General features: G+C 45.3%; 1 protein-coding gene across 3 annotated transcripts in view; it reads left to right on the forward strand.

Moving 5' to 3' along the window:
* The first annotated feature begins 9,287 nt into the window (after positions 1–9,287).
* Positions 9,288–22,702, forward strand: part of Ndel1 (nudE neurodevelopment protein 1 like 1) — a 46,119-nt gene continuing 32,704 nt past the window's right edge. Inside the window, exon 1 of one of the 3 annotated variants that reach the window (XM_085829907.1) lies at positions 9,288–9,309. The gene's annotated coding sequence lies outside the window, so the exon portion shown is untranslated. Of the gene's footprint in view, positions 9,310–20,717; positions 20,877–21,024; positions 21,046–22,702 lie in introns of those variants that run through there. The other 2 variants (XM_085829904.1, XM_085829906.1) reach the window with 2 other exon arrangements.

The raw sequence follows: 22,702 nt of genomic DNA on the forward strand, positions 1-22,702 counted from the left end.
GAGTTTTCATGGACAGTAGTAATTAATTAATCTGATGTTAATTGATGGTAAGAGTGTTTCCTATTAGTCCCTATTACAACATTTCTCTGCAGAAAATGTTCGTTTTAGACATCTTGGTGTTATTGTGGTGTGTACTTACATGAAGCACACAAAAGGGCTTCTGACACCTTGGTTGTACCTGTAGGTCAACACCAATGTGTTTGTGTTACCAACACTAATGGTCTTGTCCAGGCACCATAGGCTGCTTGTGTGGAATTCTAAATATTGTCTTTCAACTCCCTTTCCTGGCTTCATTATTGTCTATGGTCAGTCTCTTATAGAGCAGTCAGAATTACCGGTTTAAGAAGTGTGCATTTAAGCCGGGCGTGGAGGCGCATGCCTTTAATCCCAGCACTCGGGAGGCAGAGACAGGCGGATTTCTGAGTTCAAGGCCAGCCTGGTCTACAAAGTGAGTTCCAGGACAGCCAGAGCTATACAGAGAAACCCTGTCTCAAAAAACAAAAAAACAAAACAAAACAACAACAACAAAAAAAAAGAAGTGTGCATTTGCCAGGCAGTGGTGGCACACACCTTTAATCCCAGCATTCAGAAGGCAGAGGTAGGCGGATCTCTGAGTTTGAGGCCATCAAACTTGAGAGTGAGTTCCAGGACACAAAGAAACCCTGTCTTAAACCCAACCATCCAACCCCTGTCTTAAAAAAAAGAAACCCAACCATCCATCCATCCATCCATCCATCCAACCAACCAACCAACCAACCAACCAACCAACCAAAAAAAAAAAAAAAAAAACCCAAACCAAACCAACCAACCAAACCAAACCAAAAGGAAGTGTTGCATTCTACAACTTTGCTTCTGCCAGGATTGGTAGATTGTATTATCAGATGTGGGTGTCTTTTGAGAACAATGTGAAAGATCTTCAGGAGCCCATGACCACGCATACGCATGCAGACGCGCACACAGTGGCTTCAGTGCAGGCAGCGTGGACGGTACTGGAGTAAACTGTTGAGAGAAAGAAACACTGAAGCAAGTGGGGGATCATGTCTATTGCTTTTACCTTCAAGGAATTTGTCCATTTGCTTAGGAGACATTGAGGCAAAGCAGAAAATGGTCGAAATCCTTGGCGATACACCAGGGCTTGAAAACTGGAGTCCAGTGACTGGCAAGATGGCTCAATGAGTAAAGGCTCTGGCCACCAAGCCAAACCTGAGTTCTGTCCCTTGAGCAGACGGCTGACTGCAAGGTATCCTCTGACCTCTACATGCAAACTATTCACATCCATTTTAAAAATGTAATTTAAAAATTAGAATCTGGGCTGGAGAGACGGCTCAGTGGTTAAGAGCACTGACTGTTCTTCCAGAGGTCCTGAGTTCAATTCCCAGCAACCACATGGTGGCTCACAACCATCTGTAATGAGATCTGATGCCCTCTTCTGGTGTGTCTGAAGATAACTACAGTGTACTCATACACATAAAATCAATAAATCCTTTAAAAAAAAATGGAATCCGAAAGCCAGGCATGGTGATACACACCTTTAACCCCAACACTCAGGAGGCAGAGACAGGCAGATCTCTTGAGTTCCTGAGTTCAAGGTCAGCATGGTCTATAGAGTGAGTTGTTCTAGGTCAGCCAGGACTACACAGAGAAACATTGTCTTTTTAGGAAAAAGAAAAAAGGAATCCAAGCTGGATGTAGAGGTGCACCCTGACAGGAGCATCTTCGTGAGTTTGAGGCCAGCCTGTTCTACTCAGTGAGTTCTAGGATAGCCAGAGCTACAGAATCCCGGTCTCAAAACAAACAAACAAACAAACAAATCAATCAAACCAACGAACCAAACAAAGGAACAAAAACTTGGAATCCAAATGAACTAGAGTTTAAGGAACAAAGATTAGGTAAAGGGCACAGGAGAAATGAGCTCCACAGCCCAAGTAGCCTTTGAATTCAGATAATTTGCTAAACCATATTCAATATATGTGGGGGAGGAGTAATGATAAGAAACAACGGAAAAAGCTGTGGTTAAGTGAAGTATAGCTTTCAGCTTCACAGTTGTAGGTTCAACAGCTGGAATCCAGTTGGATGAGACAGCAAGGACTGGAGCTGATGTGGTGGCATGTTCCTGTGATCCCAGCACTCAGGATCTAGAAACAAGAGGACTTGGGTTGAAGTGCCAGCCTGGGCTGCACATTACAAGCCTGGGGCAGGAGTAGGAATGGGAGGAGCCGTTCCAAAAACTAACAGGGTATTTATATTATTAAACAGATGCTGATGCATTTAAGAAGGGAGATAGACTGCAGGGGGGTGGTGGTGGTGCACACCTTTAATTTCAGCATTCAGAGGCAGAGGCAGGTGGCTGTCTGTGAGTTTGAGGCCAGCCTGGTCTATAGAGTAAGTTTCAGGACAGTCAGGGCTACACAGAGAAACCCTGTCTTAAACAAGCAAACAAGCAACAACAACAACAAGAAGAAACCCACCGGGACTGGAGAGATGGCTCAGAGGTTAAGAGCACTGGCTGTTTTTCTAGAGGTCTTGAGTTCAATTCCCAGAAACCACATGGTGGCTCACAACTAACTATAATGAGATCTGGCGCCCTCATTATAATAAACCTTAAAACAAAACAAAACAAAACACCTACTACCACCACAACAAAAAGGGAGAGAAACCACTAGAAACTTACTTTAAAAAAAAAAAAAAGAATCAGATGTAAAATAGCTAGAATAGAAGAGAGGATTAGTAAACTTGAAGACAGGTCAGTAGGAAATATTCAGTCTAAATCACAGTAGAGAAAGTAAAAAAATGCAGCCAAGCACATAGCTACACACGGAGCTTGCTGTGAAGGGTTGGAGCACGCTGTGAAGGGGTGAATATGGTAATTAGAAGCAAGTACACAGTCAGGAGCATGAGTTGGGAGCTACAGACTGAATTTTGCAATGCTGGTGAGCAGATTTTAAACCATGGAAACTGTGCATCTCAGGAAAAATCTGCATACCGAGATGGCAGGCGTTAGGGGCTGGAGAGAGATGGCTCAGCGGTTAAGGGCGCTGGGTGCCACACCCATCTAATGTGCTTCCGGCATGCAGGTGAACATGTAGATCTGACATTCAGGTACATTAGTTAAATATTTCGAAAACAAAAAGGAAAACGACATGAAGGGCCAGTGAGGTGGCCCAGCAGGTAAAGGCTCTTGGCACCAAGCCTGAGGGTCTGAATTCCATCCCCGGATCCGTGTGATGGAAGGAGAACTAAGTCCTTCTGACATGGACACAGATGCCATGGTAAGCACACACGTGTGCACACTCAGGCACACATGTAAATGCGGTTAAATTGTTTTTTTTCCTTTTTTTTAATTACATCTTTTCCTCAATTACATTTCCAATGCTATTCGAAAAGTCCCCCATGCCCTCCCCCCTGTTTTTTTTTTTTTTTTGTAAAGATTTATTTATTTTATATTTGTGAGTATACCGTTGCTGTTTTCAGACACACCAGAAGAGGGCGTCAGATCCCATTACAGATAGATGGGTTGTGAGCCACAATGTGGTTGCTGGGAATTGAACTCAGGACCTCTGGAAGAACAGCCAGTGCTGTTAAGCTCTGAGCCATCTCTCCAGCCCCTAAATTGTGTTTTAAAGTTGAGAAAATGTATACCTTTTGTACAAGAAGAATGCTGACAGTTCGCTTTCAAGATAAAAGACAATGGAAGTTAAAGACACACACTGTCATCTTCAAATGGCTGGAAGAGTGTAGGTGTCCAGCTGGAGAGATGGCTCAGCGGTTAAGAGCACTGACTTCTCCAGAGGTCCTGAGTTCAATTTCCAGCAACCACATTGTGAAGACAGCGACAGTATACTCACATATATTAAAAAATGTAGGTGTCAATTTAGATTTTTTTTTTTTTGAGACATAGTCCCAGGTATCCCTGGTGGCCTGAGGCTCGCTGCTTAGCCAAGGATGCCCTTGAACTCCTGCTCCTCTTGCCTCTAGTGCTTTGGTGACAGGCCTGAGCCACCACCATCCAGCTCAGTGTGGTTAAGCCAGGCAAGCACTCTTAACCAGCTGTTTCCCTGTCTGGAAGGAAGATCTCCAAGCAGAAAAATGACTCCCAGGAAAGCCCCGACAGAGAGGAGCAAATAACTTAAACGAAGAAGATACAGAGTCACATCGAGTATTGTCTTGAACTTTAATAAGTTTAAAATATATGAAGAGTCCCATCTCACCCGTCAATCTGGATACAGAGTCACATCGAGTATTGTCTTGAACTTCTTTAATAAGTTTAAAATATATGAAGAGTCCGTCTCACCCGTCAATCTGGATACAGAGTCACATCGAGTATTGTCTTGAACTTTAATAAGTTTAAAATATATGAAGAGTCCGTCTCACCCGTCAATCTGGATTGTCTCTTTCTTTTGACTCCTACATCATACAATCCCTAGGCCTGGGGAAGTTCACAATTTAGTGCTTCAGATACTTTTAAGCTCTCTAAAAGTATCATGAGGTGAGTAATACTAACTATTATTGAGGATATTATTCATTACCATTTTTACTTTTTTTCATTTATTTATTCGCTTAACGCCCTGACTGCTGTCCCCAGCCCCCCTCCGATCCCCCTTCACATAGTCCCTCCTCCCATCTCCCCTCCTCTTCTCCTCTGTAGATGTGATAGCTTCCCTTGGGTATCACCTTACCCTGGCACATCAAATCTCTTTTTGGAGACAGGGGTGGTCTCTCTATGTAGCCTTGGTGGTCCTGGAACTCGATATATAGACCAGGCTAGCCTTGAACTCAGAGATCTGCCAATCTCTGTTTGCCGGAACACTGGGATTAAAGGAGTACCACCCCGCCCGGCCTAAAACTTGTTAGAAGATTTATTTTATGTGTCTGAATATTTTGCCTGCATGCATGTATGTGTCTCACTTGTGTGCCTGGTGCCCTGGGAGGTAAGAGCACAGAAGACGTTGGATCTGCTAGAACGGGAGTTACGGGGGTTATGAGCCGCAGGACGGGTGCTGAGAATTGAATCTCACTCTAAAACGCTGGATCATCTCTCCAGACCCAAAACTAAGTAAAAACTTTAAATGTCAGCTGGGCAGTGGTGGTGCACGCCTTTGATCCTAGCACTTGGAAGGCAGAGGACGCTCGATCTCTGAATTCAAGGCCAGCCTGGTCTACAGACAGTTCCAGGCCAGCCAGGGCTACACAAGAGACCATGTCTTGAAAAACCAAAAATAAACAAAATTTTAAAAATTGAGATGTCTTTTTCTATTTGCATTTTTTTTCTACTATGATTTTGTGTCTGGCATCCAGTTTTCTTTTGGGATGGCTTTCTTACTGATTTTACTTTTTTTTTCCTTGGCTTTTTGAGATAGGGTTTCTCTGTGGTGTAGCCCTGCCTGTCTTGGAACTCACCCTGTAGACCAGGCTGGCCTCGAACTCAGAAATCTGTCTGCCTCTGCCTCCCAAGTGCTGGGATTCAAGGTGTGTACCACCACGCCTGGCCTGATTTTACTTTTTGAGACAGGACCTCATTGTGTAACCCTGGCTGGCCTGAAATTCTCTATGTAGACAAGGCTGGCCTGGAACTCTTAGAGATCCTCTGGTCTCAGCCTCTCAAGTGCTGGGATTGGAGGCATGTGCCTCCTTGCCTGCCTCTTCCTGATTTAGACTGCTATAAACTTAAGACAACGAGGGACGTGTCCATGTGACTGCTAAAAAGTTTGGTTGCTGGGACCAATTTGACATCTTTATGTCTTTTTTCTTAGTCGGAACACCGAGGGCAAGGTGTGTTACTACTTTGACTAGTCGGAAGGCTTTCTTAGCTAAATCTTAAAAGCTTTTTGCTCTAGTAAAAAGGCCTGGATGAACTGGACCAAATTGAAGATGCGGAGGGGCTAAGCAAATGAGAAGTGATCCACTGTTGTTATTTAGAGAGTAAGGAATTGCCTGAACCAGTCACTGGAAAAAGGAATGATGAATGTTGAAGATGCATAAATAACACCCCCCAACCCCTGTGAGAAAGACTCTAAGGATTCACTATTAATAGAAGGCTCAGAGGCAGAGCTGCTGGGTTACCCTAGCAGAAATGCGTAACTAGAACCAGCAGGTGGCGCTCTAAAGACAGCTCTTTGCTGTCCATATTTCCATCCTAGTCCAAGGTCTTGTTGACATTTCTAGAATGTTGACATTGAACAGAGAGTGGAGAGCTTCCTAGTTCTAACTTTTGACTCTGCTACATCCAGGGGTGAAATTCTCTAAATCAAGAACCTTGTGAAGTTTGGGGTTTTGTTTTTCTATGCTTGCTTTGCTTTTGGACGCCTCTACAGTACCACCCCCCTCAATTCAGTGTGCACCTGTGGTGGCCTCTAACTATGAAAAACGTTCCCGTTCCCTGGTTTTCCTGTGAAAATGTAAATTCTGATTCTGTAGCTGTCAAGTGAGGCCCGATTCTGCCTTTTAAACAAATTCCCCCCCTTTTTTTTGTGATGACTCATGCTCAGAATTGAGTTTAGTGTGCACTCTTTGTGAGAAGTCCTGTCTCTGCGCTGCAGTGGGTGAGAGGGACTCACACCCAGGCGCATCCAGGAGCAAACCTAATTCCATTTATGTATTTGTTTGCTTGTTTATTTTTGAGACAGGGTTTCTTTGTTTAGCCTTGGCTATCCTGGAACTGTTCTGTAAATCTGGCTGGCTTCAAACTCACAGAGATCTGCCTCAGTGCTGAGATTAAATAAAGCCTTGCACCACCACCACCTGTTTTCCTTTCATTGTTGTTGTTGTTGTTGTTGTTGTGTGTTGCTTGTGCCTTCAGAGGCCATAGAGGGCTGAGCTGAAGATGCAGGGGGTTATGAGCCACTATGTCGGGGCTGGAAACTGAGCCTCAGTCCTCTGGAAGAACAGCAAGTGCTCTTAACTGCTGAGCCAACTCTCCAGCCCTATCACAATCTTATAGATAAATGCAAATGGCTACTTTGAATCCATCAGCCGAGTGGTGTGTCCTTGGGCAATTTTTGTGAACATGTTGGGGCTCAGTTTTCAGATCTGTAAATGAGAACACCCTTGGCCTAACAGAGTATCTTGATGTTAAATCAGAATGGGTTAAACCCCGCCCAAGTGCCTAGCACACAGTAAAGCTCGATGAAGCTTGGAGAGTGGAGCCAGATGAACAGCTCTGGTGGAGAGGTTGCAGGAAGCAAGGACTTCAGCTGTTAGGACCATCATCATCTGAGAAGGGGGTCAGGGAGATGGGAGCAGAGAGCCAGGGGCCAGGCTATTGGTCAGCAGGTGATAAACATGATTTGAGGGGGAGTTGAGTTTAGCAGGTTAAGCAGGTTTCATCTGGAGGTGGAGATGATGGAGGCCTTCAGGCAGCTTGGGCTCTCTCTCTCTCTCTCTCTCTCTCTCTCTCTCTCTCCCCCCCCCCAGGGCATGTCTGTGTAGCTCTAAGTGTTCTGGAACTCACTCTGTAGACCAGGCTAGCTTCAAACTCAGATCCGTCTGCCTTTGCCTTCCAAGTGCTGGGATTAAATGCACGGCATCACCTGACTAGGCACACATGCCTTTCCCATCTTTCAGAGCTTTCTGGGATTGTGAGAACCACTTTTAAAGCATGCCAAGGTGGCCTTGTCTTACTTTCATGAAAAGCTTTGCTTCAACCTGCAAAACCCTAGTCCTGTTGCAATGGGTCCCTCAGCTCAGGTACAGCTTGTCTATGTGCTTCAGTATGGATTTGTTTGACATGACCACAGCCATCTTGAGTCATAGCCACCATGATTGCCCCTGAGTAACCCTGGCCGGTTTTTCCTGTATGGTCTCCCAGCAAACCACAACTAGATAAAACCATTAAAGTCAAATATGGGGCTTTGAACAACCAGACCCTGGTCCCAGGAATGCACCCGACTCTTTGATATTTTGTTATGAGATACCAGGTACGTTCCAGCCAGGATGAAGTCACTTTTGTCCCAGCCCATAAGTATACTCCTCTTTCTGACCCAGATTGCCAGCTATAGTTTTTACTGTCACTCAAGACTATTCTTCCTTAGTAAGTCCTACAGTAAACCCCTCTCTCTGTAACCCTACATGTCTGCCTATCTGTCTGAGGTATCCTGTCCCCTTGAGGTCAGTTCACAGTCTAGGACTGGGTTTAAATAGGGCCATGTTTCCATCAGATCACTGAGAGCCACAAATATTTATAGACTAACTTCCAGTACTTGCTGGCCCCTCCTAGGCACCTATTAGAGACAAGTATGTACAAACCCTGCCTTCTCTGGATTAACCTTGGGAATAAAGACACCCCTATGGGAAATGACTTCCCAGGGAAGCTTCTTGTTTTGTGTTGTTAACAACAGATAAGGCGTTGTTATTTTGTTTTCCATCAGATGGACATTTGTAGACTAAACATGAGCAGGCAGTAACTTTAACGTGTTATCTGTGCCCACTCTTACCAATGGCTCCTGTTCTATTTGGTAAGACTAATGGGCACAGGAGAACTGCAGTCACTGTGGAGGCAAGAGACGTGGATGACTTACGTGATCTGATAAAGACTTAGGGAATGGACCAGCCTTGGAAAGGCAGGAAGGGGACAATACTGACAGCTCAAGGGACTCACTGGATCTTGGGATTTATATGGAGGTAGTGATACACATTATCCCATCTGAGCGGCAAACAGTGGCAGGAGTCAGCACTGGTGTTAGCTCCAGTTCCTAAGAGGGAAAACGAGGTTCAAGGATGAAAAGTCTAAGATCTCTGACTTTAAGATTGTGTTCTCTTCTCTCTCTCTCTCTCTGGTTTGTTTTGATTTTGAGCACTGGGCACAGAGCCCAGGGCCTTACCCAGGCTGGGCAAGTAGAGTACCACTGAGCCACACCCATATACCCCTAATTTGAGCTCTCACTTGCTGTGTTATTGCACCGGTGTAACATAAAAGCATTGGCACCTGTTTGTCTTCTCCACTAAATTAGTTAGCCAGCGTTTGTTCGTTCTTAGGGACAGAGGCGAGAAGTGGGTGAGAGGACCAGAAGCAGCCGCTCACACGCAGACAGCAGAGGTGGAGAGCCTTGAAGCTATGACTGGCATTTCTTACTCCCTTGCCCAAGCTCCCAGGTCTTGCTCAACTCCAGCTGAGTAACAAAGCTGGCAGGGTTGCCTCACTACTTGACAGCAGGCCCCAGCCTTCCTGGCTCAAACCCACTTCCTGTCCCGGAGTCTCTTTTGTCAGACATGATTGAGTCTCGTTCTTCCTGTTGACTTCTGCTTTTTCCCAGCTGGCCCCAGGTGGTCCCCACGTGCTGCTGTGAACCAGATCAGCTGAGGACCCAGGACCAGGTGCCTTGCAACTTTGGGGAATTGGAGTGAGGGAGGGGAAGGAATGGGTGGGTGGGGGGACTTGGGCGTGGCCTGAGAGTCACCAGAGTGGAGGCTTCTGGTGTCTGAGAACCCTTTCTGCCCATATGGTGGCCAGTTAGGACGAATGCCATTATGTCCCTGTGATAGGTGACACTAGGCATTTGCTATGGTGCCTTTTTTTTTTTCTGAAAACACAGTTATCTTCCCTCATCTGGATTCTGATCACCTTGATTTGGTTTTTATTTCCTGGCTGCCTGCTAGTATTTCTTGGAGGGGCGGGGAGCTTTTTGGGTTCAGACAAGTTTATCTGGGCTGATGGAGAGACAATCAGGGTGAGGCAATGATGTCATGCCGGACTGAACAAGTGAGGGGCTTGTTTTGAAGTCTTGGCTGCTTCTAAATCGCTCAACTCCTGATGGGCCAGCGGCTTCTTTCATTCTGTCTTCTTGCCTACGGATGGCGAAGTATTTTTATTTTATTTGAACTCGTCCAGAGCTTGTAGGTCAATGGCTATGAAAGTGTTTCCTACACTGTAAGGAGGTTGTGTTTCTCAAGGCTTGGGACTCTCTTTATTTCGTTTCCTAAATGGAACTAGACATACTTTTTCTATGATAATATCTTATTTGATAAAATACAAGCTATACATGCAGAGACACTGACAATCTTTGTATAAGTATATCCTTAAATATGAGCACTTTGACCTACAAACATAGACATTTTATCTATTTTTTATGTGTCTGTCTGTGGGTGTGTATGTGCACATATCCATGGGTTCCCTTAGAGACTAGACACTTGAATCCCCTAGAACTGGAGTTAAAGACGGTTGTGAGCCTCCATGTGGGTGCTGGGAAGCAAACCCAGCCCTCTGCAAGAACAGAAGTTCTCATAACCATTGAGCCATCTCTCTAGCCCCCCAGTCCCCTTTGAGCTAGGGGCTCATGTCTATTAGTCTTGGCTGGTATAGAATTTGCTATGCAGATCAGGTTAGCCTTGGGTCTGTCTTGATTTTCCTGCCTCTGCCTTCTGGGCGCTAGAATCACAGGTGTGTGCAGCCTCACCAGCTCCCAACAACCTCACCTGGCCTCAAAATACACATGCTTTTGAGACAGGCTATGATGTTGACCTTGAACCCTGACTCCTCCTGTGCATACCCATCCAGTGTGAGGATTACAGGCATGAGCCATCACACCCAGCTGACATACACACTTTCAATAAATTTTTTAATGTTGAATTCTATTTACCGTCCTGTAACTTCTTTGCATTTAATGTCTTCTGAGTCATCGTATGCTGCTTCACAAATATCCACCCTGTCCTGGACTGCTGCACCGTATTCCATGTGTGGATGTAGCATGCATGGCTTGGTAAAGTAAACTGATTTGTGGGTACTGATAGGCTTTCAGTGTGAGTCTATAAAAGTAAGCTGCACTGCAGAAAACACCATTAAACATACAATCTTCACATACCAGCTCCGGCATTTCCTTAGAATGAATTCTTAGGAGATAGATCGTTGAGGCTGTGTGGTTGGAAGACCCATTGAAGAATTCTCGGTCCTGCTGCCTGGAGGAGGCATACTGAGGCTTCCCAGGGAGGAGGGTGAGACATCCTGGACTTGGAGGAGTCCTTTCTCCTCAGGCCCCCTTTCTCTTTATGGTGAAGTGACTTAGCTGCTCTTTCCGGTTCTTCTCTCCTTCTCCTGCTGGGCTGGGGTGAGGCAATGCTTTGGTTTGCCTACTCCCTGGACTGTGAGGTCTGTGTCTAAATGTTCTGTGAATGTACCAACTTCAACACATCGTCTTCTCTTTAGCCCATGCCATACGGTTGCTGAAGCAGATAGAACCTCTATCTCAGGAGCCTTTCTGGAGTTCAGAGGCACAGCACTCTTGCTTTGGCTAGCATCTGGCTTTCAGGTTCCTCTGTTGTTGCATGGCTACCACCCTTGCACATGCTTTCAGGCTTGTAATAGTGTGTGTGTGTGTGTGTGTGGACATCTTTTGTTTGTTTGTTTGTTTGGTTGGTTTTTCGAGACAGGGTTTCTCTGTATAGCCCTGGCTGTACTGGAACTCACTTTGTAGACCAGGCTGGCCTTGAACTCAGAAACCCACCTGCCTCTGCCTCCCAAGTGCTGGGATTAAAGGAACCAGAGTCTTTTTTTTTTCTTCTTTGAGACAGGGTCTCACTGTATAGCTCTAGCTGCTCTAGCGTTTGTTATATATAACCAGGCTGGCTGTGAGCTCAGAGCGGTTTTTCTGCTCTGTTTCTTGAGTGCTGGGATTAAAGGTGTTTGCTACTAGGTCCAGCAAAACCCAGAGTCTTGCTCATACTAGACAAACAGTATACCTATAAGCTATAGCCCAGGCCTTACTTATTTCTCTGTTTAGGAGACAGGGCCTCTGTACCGAGGCTTGGTTGGAACTGGCTCTGTTGTCCAGGCTGGCCTTGAGCTTACAGAATCCTCTTGTCTTAGCCTCCCAAGAGCTCAAATTCTAGAGGTGAGGTAGCAGCCCACTAGCATTTATTTTGATGCTGCAGACTGAATGCAGGGCTTCATAGGTGCATGCATCCTACCAGTGAGCTAGGGTCCTACCCCTGTTTACTCAGTCTTTATAACTGAAGTGATAAGCATAATGACATAAACAGCAATTATACTAAGAACAGCATTTTAAAAAAAGATTTATTTATTGATTTCATGTATGTGGGTATACTGTCACTATCTTCAGACACACCAGGGCATCAGGTCTTATTACAGATGCTTGTGAGCCACCGTGTGGTTGCTGGGAATTGAACTCAGGACCTCTGGAAAAGCAGTCAGTGCTCTTAACCACTGAGCCATCTCTCCAGCCCCTATCTGTACAACATTTTAAAAAGTTATTAATGGCATAGTGGAGGACCTTGTTAGGTCTTTATTGACCTTTGTAATTCTTTTATGATCACCTACTTATTTATACCCAGTAGGTTTGGATAATTGCTAAATTGCATAGCCAGCTCCATAAAGAGACTATGGTTGATCTATTTTTTTTAGCTCTTTCTCCCTTCCTTCCTTCCTTCCTTCCTTCCTTCCTTCCTTCCTTCCTTCCTTCCTTCCCTGTTCCTTCCCTTCCCCCTCTCTTCCTCCTCCTCCCTCTCTGATGGGTCTCATTATGAATCCCCACCTGGCCTGAAATTAGCTATGCAGACCAGGCTCAAACTCAGAGTTTCTGATTCCTGAGTGGGCCACATGGCTGGCTTCCTTCTTTCCTTCCTTCCTTTTTTTTTTCTTTTTTGGGGGTGCAAGGGGGAGTGGACAAGGCTTCTCTGTGTAGTCCTGGCTGTCACTCCATAGACCAGGCTGACCTCTAACTCAGAGATCTGCCTACCTATGCTTCCTAAATGCTGGAATTAAAGGTGTGCCCCACCACTGCTCCTCCCACCTTCTTTTGCTTTCTTGGAATTTCACCTAGAACCTCCCAAATGCTAGACAAGGTCTCCAGCACTTAGCTTTATTCCCATCCCTTTCTTGTATGTTCAGAACTCAGGGACCAGGGAGGCTTTGGAAACCAGCAACTCCTAGTCTAGAGTATTTATTTTTCATCCGTCAGATGATGAAAGTACTATGGGTCCATTGTTAAAAATAGAAGGCACACACACTCACACCCACGCACACACACACACACACACACACACACACACAAGAAAGAATAGCTTATGCTGAGCTTCTCACAGCTCACATCCTCCTAACCCCTTCTTTCCGTAGTCTATATCAATAAAAACAGAAGTGGAGCCAGGCATGGTTGGCAGCACTTGGGAGGCAGAGACAGGTGGATCTCTGAGTTCCAGGCCAGCCTGGTCTACAGAGTGAGTTTCAGGACAGCCAGGACTATACAGAGGAACCCTGTCTCGAAAAACAAAACAAAAAACAAAAACCCCCAAAACAAAAACAAACAAACAAACAAACCCCCCTACAAAAACCAGAAGTGGAGGCATTCTCTTGATAAACCTATCATCACCCATCGTGTGTAGCGTAATTTCTAGTGATTGTACAGTCCCGATTTATGGAAGTATGACTGCTACTGTACCTGATTCCATATTGATGGATAGATACTTACCCTCTTTTAAAAAAAAGATTTATTTTTTCTAATTGTGTATGTGCGTGTGTCTGAGCATGAGTATGCCAGTGTCCGTAGAGGCCAGAAGAAGGCGTTGGATCCCCTGGAGCTAGAGTGAGTGGTGGCTGTGAGCCACTGATGTGGATACTGGGAGGGCCCTCTGCAAAGGCAGTGTGCGCTCTTACCTCCCCGAGCCTCCTCGTCAGCTCTGGGTTTATTTTGAATCATATGTGCATGTATGCCTCTATGATGTGGATTTGTGCCCGTCAGAGTGCGGTGCCTGTGGAATGCAGCAGATCAGCTGGGTACATCCACTGGAGCTGGTGCAGTGATCTGCTTGCCCTGGCTGTAGAGAACTGAGTTCTGGTCCTCTGCAAGAGTGCTGCCGTGCTCCCCCAGCGGCGGAACCATCCTCTCACCCCAAGACTCTCGGTCCCTGCAAGAATTTCCATTCACGAGTACCTTTCCTCACGACCTCCCCTAATCATGTTTCCATCAAGCAACTGCTTAGTCTGTTTTTTTTTCAATCCTTTTTCTGTTAAATTACTACTAACTGCAGGGGCTGGAGAGATGGCTTAGCAGTTAAGAGCACTTGTTGCTCTGGCAAAGGACCTGAGTTTGATTCCCACCACTTAGATGATGGCTCATACCTGTATTTCCAGTTTTCGGGGATCTGATGCCATTTTCTTACCTCCTCTGGCATGGAGCACACATGTACACATACATGTGGGCAAAATCGTCATACATAAAGTGAACAAATCTATAAAAATTTTGAAAAAATTATGATTAATTCCTAATTAATGGATGTAGATTCATGGAGATTTTCTAGTACTTCCGCATTCTTTCCTGTACCAGAGGGAAACCTAGAGAAGGGTCAGCCTGGGAACTCCTTTGCTACCCCCCACAGCTTCCCTTTTACAGGGAACTGATAAAGGGCAAAAGCACCAGGGAATGAGGTATGTTTATAGAGAAGAAAGTGCCGGAGTAGGCAGCTGAAGAAAAAAAGCATAGCTTCCAGCCATGTGCAGTGTGAATGCTTTTAATCCCAGCATTTGGGAGGCAGAGTTAGGAGGATCTCTGTGAGTTGGAGGCCAGCCTGATATAAATAATGAGTTCCAGGCTAGTTAGAGCTACATAAACTCTCAGCAATGCAAACCAAGCCAAATTCAACCAAACCAAACCAACCAACCAAGCAACCCATAACAACAACAAAAGAAAAGGAAAGGAAAGGAGAGGAGAGGAGAGGAGAGGAGAGGAGAGGAGAGGAGAGGAGAGGAGAGGAGAGGAGAGGAGAGGAGAAGAAAGAAAAGTCATGGCTCCAAAGAGAGGAAGCCTGAAGAAAGGGACTGGCCTGAGGTTGATGGTGTGAATTCTGTCCCCGAGTCTGCTAACTTTATGTCATGGGGCAGACTGGTCAATGTCTAAGAGTTGTCATTTGTCTGATGATCTTCACGTCTCCTTGTATTTCTGAAGTTCTCTGAAAGTCAACTTTGTCATAGTAACCCCTTCTGACACAGTCCTCTGATCTGTAAAGTGGGGCACTAATTGGTCCTTCACGGGCTTGGTGTGAACTAATGTCAGAAGCAGTTACCTCCGGGTCTGATCCATAGCAAGCATCCAATACCCGATAGTTATTTTTATTATCTGCTGAGTGTTATGTAAGATGAGGATAATTATGTCATCCTACACTGTTTATAGAAAGAACTCTGTCTTCTCAACTCCGGTTTCGAAGTTCAAGTTGCAGCTGGGAAAGATGCCAAGGGGCATAGTACAAAGTCACCGCTGGCCACTGACCTTCCTTTTCAGCTTAGTCTTCCCTGGGATCTGGCTGCTGTCCAGATGTGGGTCAAGTAAACAGGCTACTGTTGAACACAGATAAGTCAGATCTCCAGATATAGGTCGGCAGGGGAGACAATAGGAAACCCCACTCCTGGAATAGAAAACAAAGCTCTGGGTACCCGTGAGTATAACAAAAGGGAAGGAAGCCAGGCTTTATCTGAGTCACAGATGCCTGGGATGCTCATCAGCAAAGCTGATGTACTTTCAAGTTGTGATTAATAAGGACCGGGACAGGAGGGAGAAGCTGTGGGGGTGGCTGAGGTTTTGTTGGTGTGGATTCTCGGACCTACTCATTTTTTCTATAAAACCAGGAAGCTGGATTCTATTTATAGTCCCTGAAGGATGGTCTCTGTGCTGTTGGTGGAAAGTGAGGTGATTTAGATGGTGCGGAGATGAGCATTGGATACATATTTCTTTTCTCAGATCAAGGGGATATGATTGTTATCAGCTCCTTGGCTTCATTGGTGTGCCAGGATGAGGCAAAGGTGGGATTTAAGTTCATTTTTAGACAGGTGAGTCAATTTAAAGATGATGTTCAGAAATGGCAAAGACTGTACAGGGGATAAAACTAAAGGTCAGACCGGGCGTGGTGGCGCACGCCTTTAATCCCAGCACTTGGGAGGCAGAGGCAGGCGGATTTCTGAGTTCGAGGCCAGCCTGGTCTACAAAGTGAGTTCCAGGACAGCCAGGGCTACTGAGAAACCCTGTCTCAAAAAAAAAAAAAACAAAAAAAACAAAACCAAAAACCAAACCAAACAAACAAACAAACAAAAACCTAAAGGTCAGATGTGGAAGAAAGAATAATAACTCCTCAAAGATGTCAACATCCTAGTCCTCAGACCTGTATGTTATTGTGTGCATCAAAAGGAACTTGACATATATGATTAAGGATTTTGAGATGGAAAGATTATATTAGATTAGATGTGTAGACCCAGCATAGTTCGAAAAGGGATGTAGGGGTTTTAATATCAGCCATAATGGAAGCAGCCTATGAGGTGATAATGCCCCAAGCCTATCCAGTGGCCTCTAGAAACCAGGAGAGCCAAGGATCTGATTCTTCCCCTGCAACCTCAGAAGAGCCAATACCTTGATTTTATAGCTTATGTAAGCCTTATTTGGAATCTTTGACTTCCAGAAGCAAAAGAGAATACGTATGCGCGTTGTTTGAAGCCACCCCATTTGAGGTCATCTGTTACCATAGCCACAGGAAATGAATACATTGAGTGTTAGAGGAACTTAAAGTGATACAGCATTTCCTTAGGGCAGAGGACTGGGCATTGGCCACCTAACTCATCCATCTCTCAGGAGGCTGGCCCAGTCATATGTCTGGCAGTCTGGTCAAAAGTAGGGAGAGCCCTCATTCCTACAGGGAGAATGCTTGGATGGGTGACATAATGGATCCTGACTCATGGACACTGTCAACGGCTGTCATTTAGTTCAGCCTGCTCAGTTTGTGGATGGAGACATCGATACCCAGAAATGGGAAGTAACCTAGCAAAGTCACCAGCAATGGGGCTGGTTAGGCCAGGACGGAAAAAAAAAAATGATTCTGTTCCCCAGGCCAGGGTAAGGAGTTAACTCTGCAGAGACATGCCTGGGTTCTCACGTGAGGGTGGGGAGCCCTGGTGAGGGGTGGGGCCTATGTCTGGAGGTGGCTCTCTCCACCTTTTGGCCACCTCTCTGTGCCTGGGCCTCTGGTTCTCATGTCCCTCCCTCTTCTATCTTTGAATCAGAGTTTTAGTAGCCGTTCTGTAAACAGGTGATCTTCTTGAAACAGCGGTGTCCTGGGGCAGGGCTCCTCTGCTCTCCCCTCACCCTGCCTGAGTCCACAGTGCTGCTGAGAGTCCCCCCCTTCCCTGTTTGCTCCCCTCTGCGGATGCTTATTTTCTTTTTATAGACTGGGCATTCTTCTGCGGTGAACATGAAACCTGGGATGCTTCATCTCTGCAGCTCAGCATGGGCTCAAAGTTGGCTTCTGTGGTAGAAACACTCCTGCATAAAGCCAGATTCCTAGCTTTGAGCAGAAACTGTTCTCCATATAATGCTTTTAATCCCAGTAATTGGGAGGTAGAGGTAGGGGACGTAGAGGAATTGTCTTTGAGTTCCAGGCTAGCTTAGTCTACATAGTGAGACCCTATCTAAAAACAAAAACCAATCAACCAACCAAACCAAACAAACAGAAAACCCCCAAAAGACTGTAGGGTGGAAATTTTACATCTTTAGAATAAGCATATGCATATTTAGAATATGCATATGAGATAAGTTACACATACTGTGGCAGAAGGGTGGGAATTCTTATGAACCAAGCAGAAGAACTGGGAAACTTCCCAGTGAAACTCTGGGACCGTGGAGGCTGTTGTGTTTTATAAAAAGATAGAGAAGAAGGGGTATGTTTGGCGGAGGCTTGGTATGGTGTGGGGAAGTAGGTGCCTATGCGGGACCCATGCTGAGGCATCCCTGCCCACTGACCATGAGCTTGTGGGGGGGGGAGGAATGGGGAGAGAGGGGGAAGAGGGTAAGGAGCAGGAGCAAGGGGATGAGAGAGTGAGGAGGGGGTGAGCAGCCCCTCTTATAGTGAGTAAGGTACAGGCATACATGGCTGTTGCCAGGTAACTGTGGGGTGGAGCCTAGACCAAATGCCAATAGAGGCCCAGGTCACCTACCACAGTCACCAGGCTTAAAGAGTGCAGTTTGTTTTGTTTTGAGACAGAGACTTGTCTTGAAGCCCAGGCTGGCCTCAGACTGCTGCGATTACAAGTGTGTGCCAACAACACCCGGCTCAAAGACTACCTTAAAAACAACAACAACAAAAAGAGCCCTAAATCCATCTGCTTAGGAAACTTCAGAGAATGTAGAGGAAATGAGTATACTTTAAGATTAGATGCAGTATTGCTATATGACAATGAAAACATTACTCACTTAATATATATTTGTCAAAATGCAGAAAGAAAGATAGGGGGTGAGAGAGAGATGGAGCAGGGAGGGGTGAGGGAGTGAGCTGTACTCATGTTCTGAAGGTAAGCACGTAGACATTTGACATTTGAGGTCTGTATTTCTAGACCTTTTTTCTAATGTTCAGTGTGTGTTGTTCTAGGTTAAAATGGAATCCTATGCATATTATTAACTACTTTCTTTGTTTAGCTGGACATTGGGGTCATTTTCATTGTTAATATTCTTTTTTTAAATTAGGTATTTTCCTCATTTACATTTCCAATGCTATCCCAAAAGTCCCCCATACCCAACCCCCCACTTCCCTACCCACCCACTCCACTTTTTGGCCCAGGTGTTCCCCTGTACTGGGGCATATAAAGTTTGCAAGTCCAATGGGCCTCTCTTTCCAGTGATGGCCGACTAGGCCATCTTTTGATACATATGCAGCTAGAGTCAAGAGCTCCGGGGTACTGATTAGTTGATAATGTTGTTCCACCTATAGGGTTGCAGATCCCTTTAGCTCCTTGGGTATTTTCTCTAGCTCCTCCATTGGGGGCCCTATGATCCATCCAATAGCTGACTGTGAGCATCCACTTTTGTGTTTGCTAGGCCCTGGTTAATATTCTTCTGTAACATTATTGTGATATTAACACATTAGTCAGCATGGCTATCACACGGTTCCACTTCATCAGTGCTTCTTTCTTTCTCTTTCTTTCTCTTCCTTCCTTCCTTCCTTCCTTCCTTCCTTCCTTCCTTCTTAAAGATTTATTTATTATATGTGAGTACACTGTAGTTGTCTTCAGACTCACCAGAAGAGGGCATCAGATTTCATTACAGATGGTTGTAAGCCACCATGTGGTTGCTGGGATTTGAACTCAGGACCTCTGGAAGAGCAGTCAGTGCTCTTACTCACTGAGCCATCTCAGTAGCCCCCAATGCTTCTTTCTTTCCTTTCAGTAAAAAGAAAGTCATGTGTATGAATGTTTTGCGTGCGTGCGTGTCTGTGTACCATGTGCATGCCATGCTCAGGGAAGTCAGGAGGGCCCACTGGCTCCCCTGGAACTGAGGTTACAGATGGTTGTGAGTCAGCCAGTGGGTGTTAAGGAACTGAACTTGGGTCCTCTTACTGGGCACCTAGGGCTGTTAAATACTGAGCCACCTCTCCAGCCCTGTCAACTGTTTCTTGTTGCTCACTTCTTATTGTTTCATTAGAGCTCTAAACTAGAAAAAAATATTTTCTTTAGTAAAAGAAAAAGAAAGAGGAGTACGAAAGAGTAGCAGAAGAGAGCCGAGGCAGTGAGTTGGGTTTTGAAAATGTCCCCTGAGAACTTTCTAGTCATCCACAAACATTCAGTGCTTCCTGACACCAGGTATTGGGACTAGAGGCCAACGTCATGGCTGCTGCCCTAAATGTCACCTTTATTAAATGCAAAGCCCTGAAAAGCTGACTGTTCTCATTGGTACATGTCACGGCCTGACATACTGATGTGACTTTGGCGCTTTCTGTTTCCCTTCGTCTTTCTTCTGTCTTTCTTCTTTCTTTCTTTGTTAGAAAGCCTGCAAGGGGCTTGGGGTGGGGCTGGAGAGATGGTTCAGAGGTTAAGAGCACTGACTGCTCTTCCAGAGGTCCTGAGTTCAATTCCTAGCAACCACACAGCAGCTCACAACTGTCTGTATAACTCTGGTTCTAGAGGATGGAACACCCCCCCCCACACACACACACATGAAAGACACCAATGTGTGTAAAACAAAAATAAAGAAAGTAAAAGAAAGCTTACAGGAAGCAGGGAATTGTGACACATACTTGGAACCCCACCACTTAGAAAACTGAGAAAACTTAGAAAATTGAGAGTACAAGGCCAGCTTGGGTTCCTGGAGATGAGCTGTTTCAAACCCCAAACCAGATGGGTGGTGGTGGCACATGCTTGTAAGCCCAGCACTTGGGAGGCAGAGACAGGCAGGTCTCTGTGTGTTTGAGATCAGCCTGGTCAAGTTCTAGAATATCTAGAGCTATAGAGAGAAACCTTGACTTTGAAAAACAAAATAGAACAAAACCAACCAACCAACCAACCAACCAACCAACCAACCAACCAACAAACAAAAAACTCCAAACCAAACACATCAAAATAAACCCCAGAAAACCTCCAGGAAGGGTTTCTTCACTTCTTTTGTTAGTTGCTTCTCCCTGGGGCTAAGGACAGTGCTAGTCAGTCAATAAATATTTGTTGAATGGCTGAATACATAATCTTTGGGTGCCAGTAACTGACTCACCGCCTTTCCCAGTGGTGGGAATTAGGCTGAGATGGTGTGATACAATCAGCTCAGGCTGGTCGGAAACATTCCATTTCTTTTCATTCCTGTCATTGCACAGCCTGGGTTGAGAGTAGGCAAAGCAGGTAGGTGCCCTCCCTCCCTGTCTGTGCAAGGTATGTGATCAGGCACTGTCTTTTTTCCTCCAGGGACAGTCACAGTGTTTATGTAAGTACGATGTCAACAGCGCTTGGCGTTGCCAGGTGTTAACCAAATTAGCAATGAACTGTGTTGGCGATACTTTCTTGGGCAGGTAGCTGCCACTCTAAGGAACAGGCTGTGGTTGGAACCAGCACAGAGCCTGAAGACTGAAGCTTGGGAGATCGGAGGCTCTGCAGCTGGGCAAACCACACGGTTTCAGGTTGGGAGGAAGTCCCAAGCCAGGTAGGTCACTGGGGAAAATATCAGGACAGACTCCAGGTTGATGGGTGGATCAGTAGAAGATACATGGCTGTGCAGGGGTTCTCCTTAGACTTTAGCTTATCTTCTCAGACAAGGAAGAAAGCTTGTTCCTGCCAGGGACCAGCCTTCAGGTCAGGCCTGTGAGGGAAAGGTAAGTGCAGTCTCAACCTAAATCTTTCTTACCTTCAAGAGCCACCATTCAGCAAGTGACACTTGCAGCCTTAAAACACCTCTTGGCAAAGGGTCCAAGGGCCAGAAGTGGTGGCATTTTTCTTCATCAGACAGAGTGGAAAGGCAAAATAGGAAGGAGGCTGGGAACCTAAAACAACGTGTACTGACTGCAGTGGCATGTGCCTGGAGCTTTAGCTGCTTGGGAAGCTGAGGCAGGAGGATCATTTGAACTGAGATTTTTTTTTTTTTAAAACATGTTTTATTTTTAGATTTAATCATTTTACTTCATGATATGGGTGTTTCACGTGTGTATATTTGCTCACTGTGTGTGTGACTGGTATCCTCAGAAGTCAGAAGAGGGCATCAGATCTCCTGTAACTAGGATTACAGATGATTGTAAGCTACCACATGGGTGCTGAGAATGGAACCCAGGTCCTCTCTGCAAGAGCAGCAAGTTTTGGCTCTTAAACACTGAGCCAATACTCCACTCTGGAACCAGGACTTAGAGGCCACTTTGGGCAACACAGTAAGACTTTGTCTTTTAAAGTCAACAGCAAACAAACACACCTCCTAGGGAATCCACTCACAGACAGCTGGGTTAGAAGGCAGAAACTCTGATGGCAGAGCTGAGGTCAGAGTTTGAGCTGCTTTCAGTAGTCTGTGGATATTGCCAGCTCAAGAAAGTACTGAGGGTGCATTAAAGACAAGGAATGGGCCTCTCCTTTCAGGAAATACCCCAGGCATACTGCCTGTGGCTTCTCCCGTCTGTCTGTCTGTCTGTCTGTCTGTCTGTCTTGAGGTGGGGGCAGGGGTCTCACTATGTTGTCCAAGTTGTTTTCTAACAGTATGCTGCCTTGGCTTCCCGAGTAGCTGGGACCAGGCATGAGCCACTGTACCAGGCTTAGAAGTGGGCACTTGGTAGTAAACTCAACTGACAGTCATCCACAATCTTGGAAGAGGAAATCCATTGTCTGGTCAAAGGCTCTGCCCTCTGTAGGTGGTCATTCATCGGCCATGTTTATTGAGTACCTATTCCATGCCAGGAACTATGATGAAAAGGTATATATTTCTTTATGGAAGACATCTGCATTTATTACTAATTTGTTTAATTTTACATATGTTTTGTATCCTTTTGGATACAATGTCATTAAACTTGACAACTTAGTGAAAGAAAAAAATCCTATGGACACTATGTCCTGTTTTCAAAAGCAGTTTTTTTTCTTTCTTTTTTTCTTTTTTTTTTTTTTTTTTTTGAGTTGGGGTTTTACTCTGTATCCCAGGCTGGCCTTGAACTCATAGAAATCTTCTCTCCTTATCATCTTAGGCATGCAGGATAATCATATGCTTGGCTAGAGAGCACGTTCTGTCCCTCTTTGTCCACTGACCTTGGTTATTTTTCTTTGTACTTCTATCTATTTGCTTATCGGCCGTCTTCTCCTTTAGAATATAAACTCTATGGGTTGGAAGGTATGTTTTACCATGATGTCAGGATGCCCAGGGCTTAGAAGAGTGCCTTGGATCCACAAGCACTATACTCAGAGTATGTGGTTGACAGGTTTTCTGCTCTGTATAAAGCCATTTCTTAGTTCAGAGGCTATATTTGTTTGTTTCTGTTTTTTATTTTGTTTTTTGTTGAG

Source organism: Mus caroli, unplaced genomic scaffold, assembly GCF_978045245.1.
Source record: "Mus caroli unplaced genomic scaffold, Mus_caroli_1 scaffold_13, whole genome shotgun sequence".
NCBI lineage: Eukaryota > Metazoa > Chordata > Mammalia > Rodentia > Muridae > Mus > Mus caroli.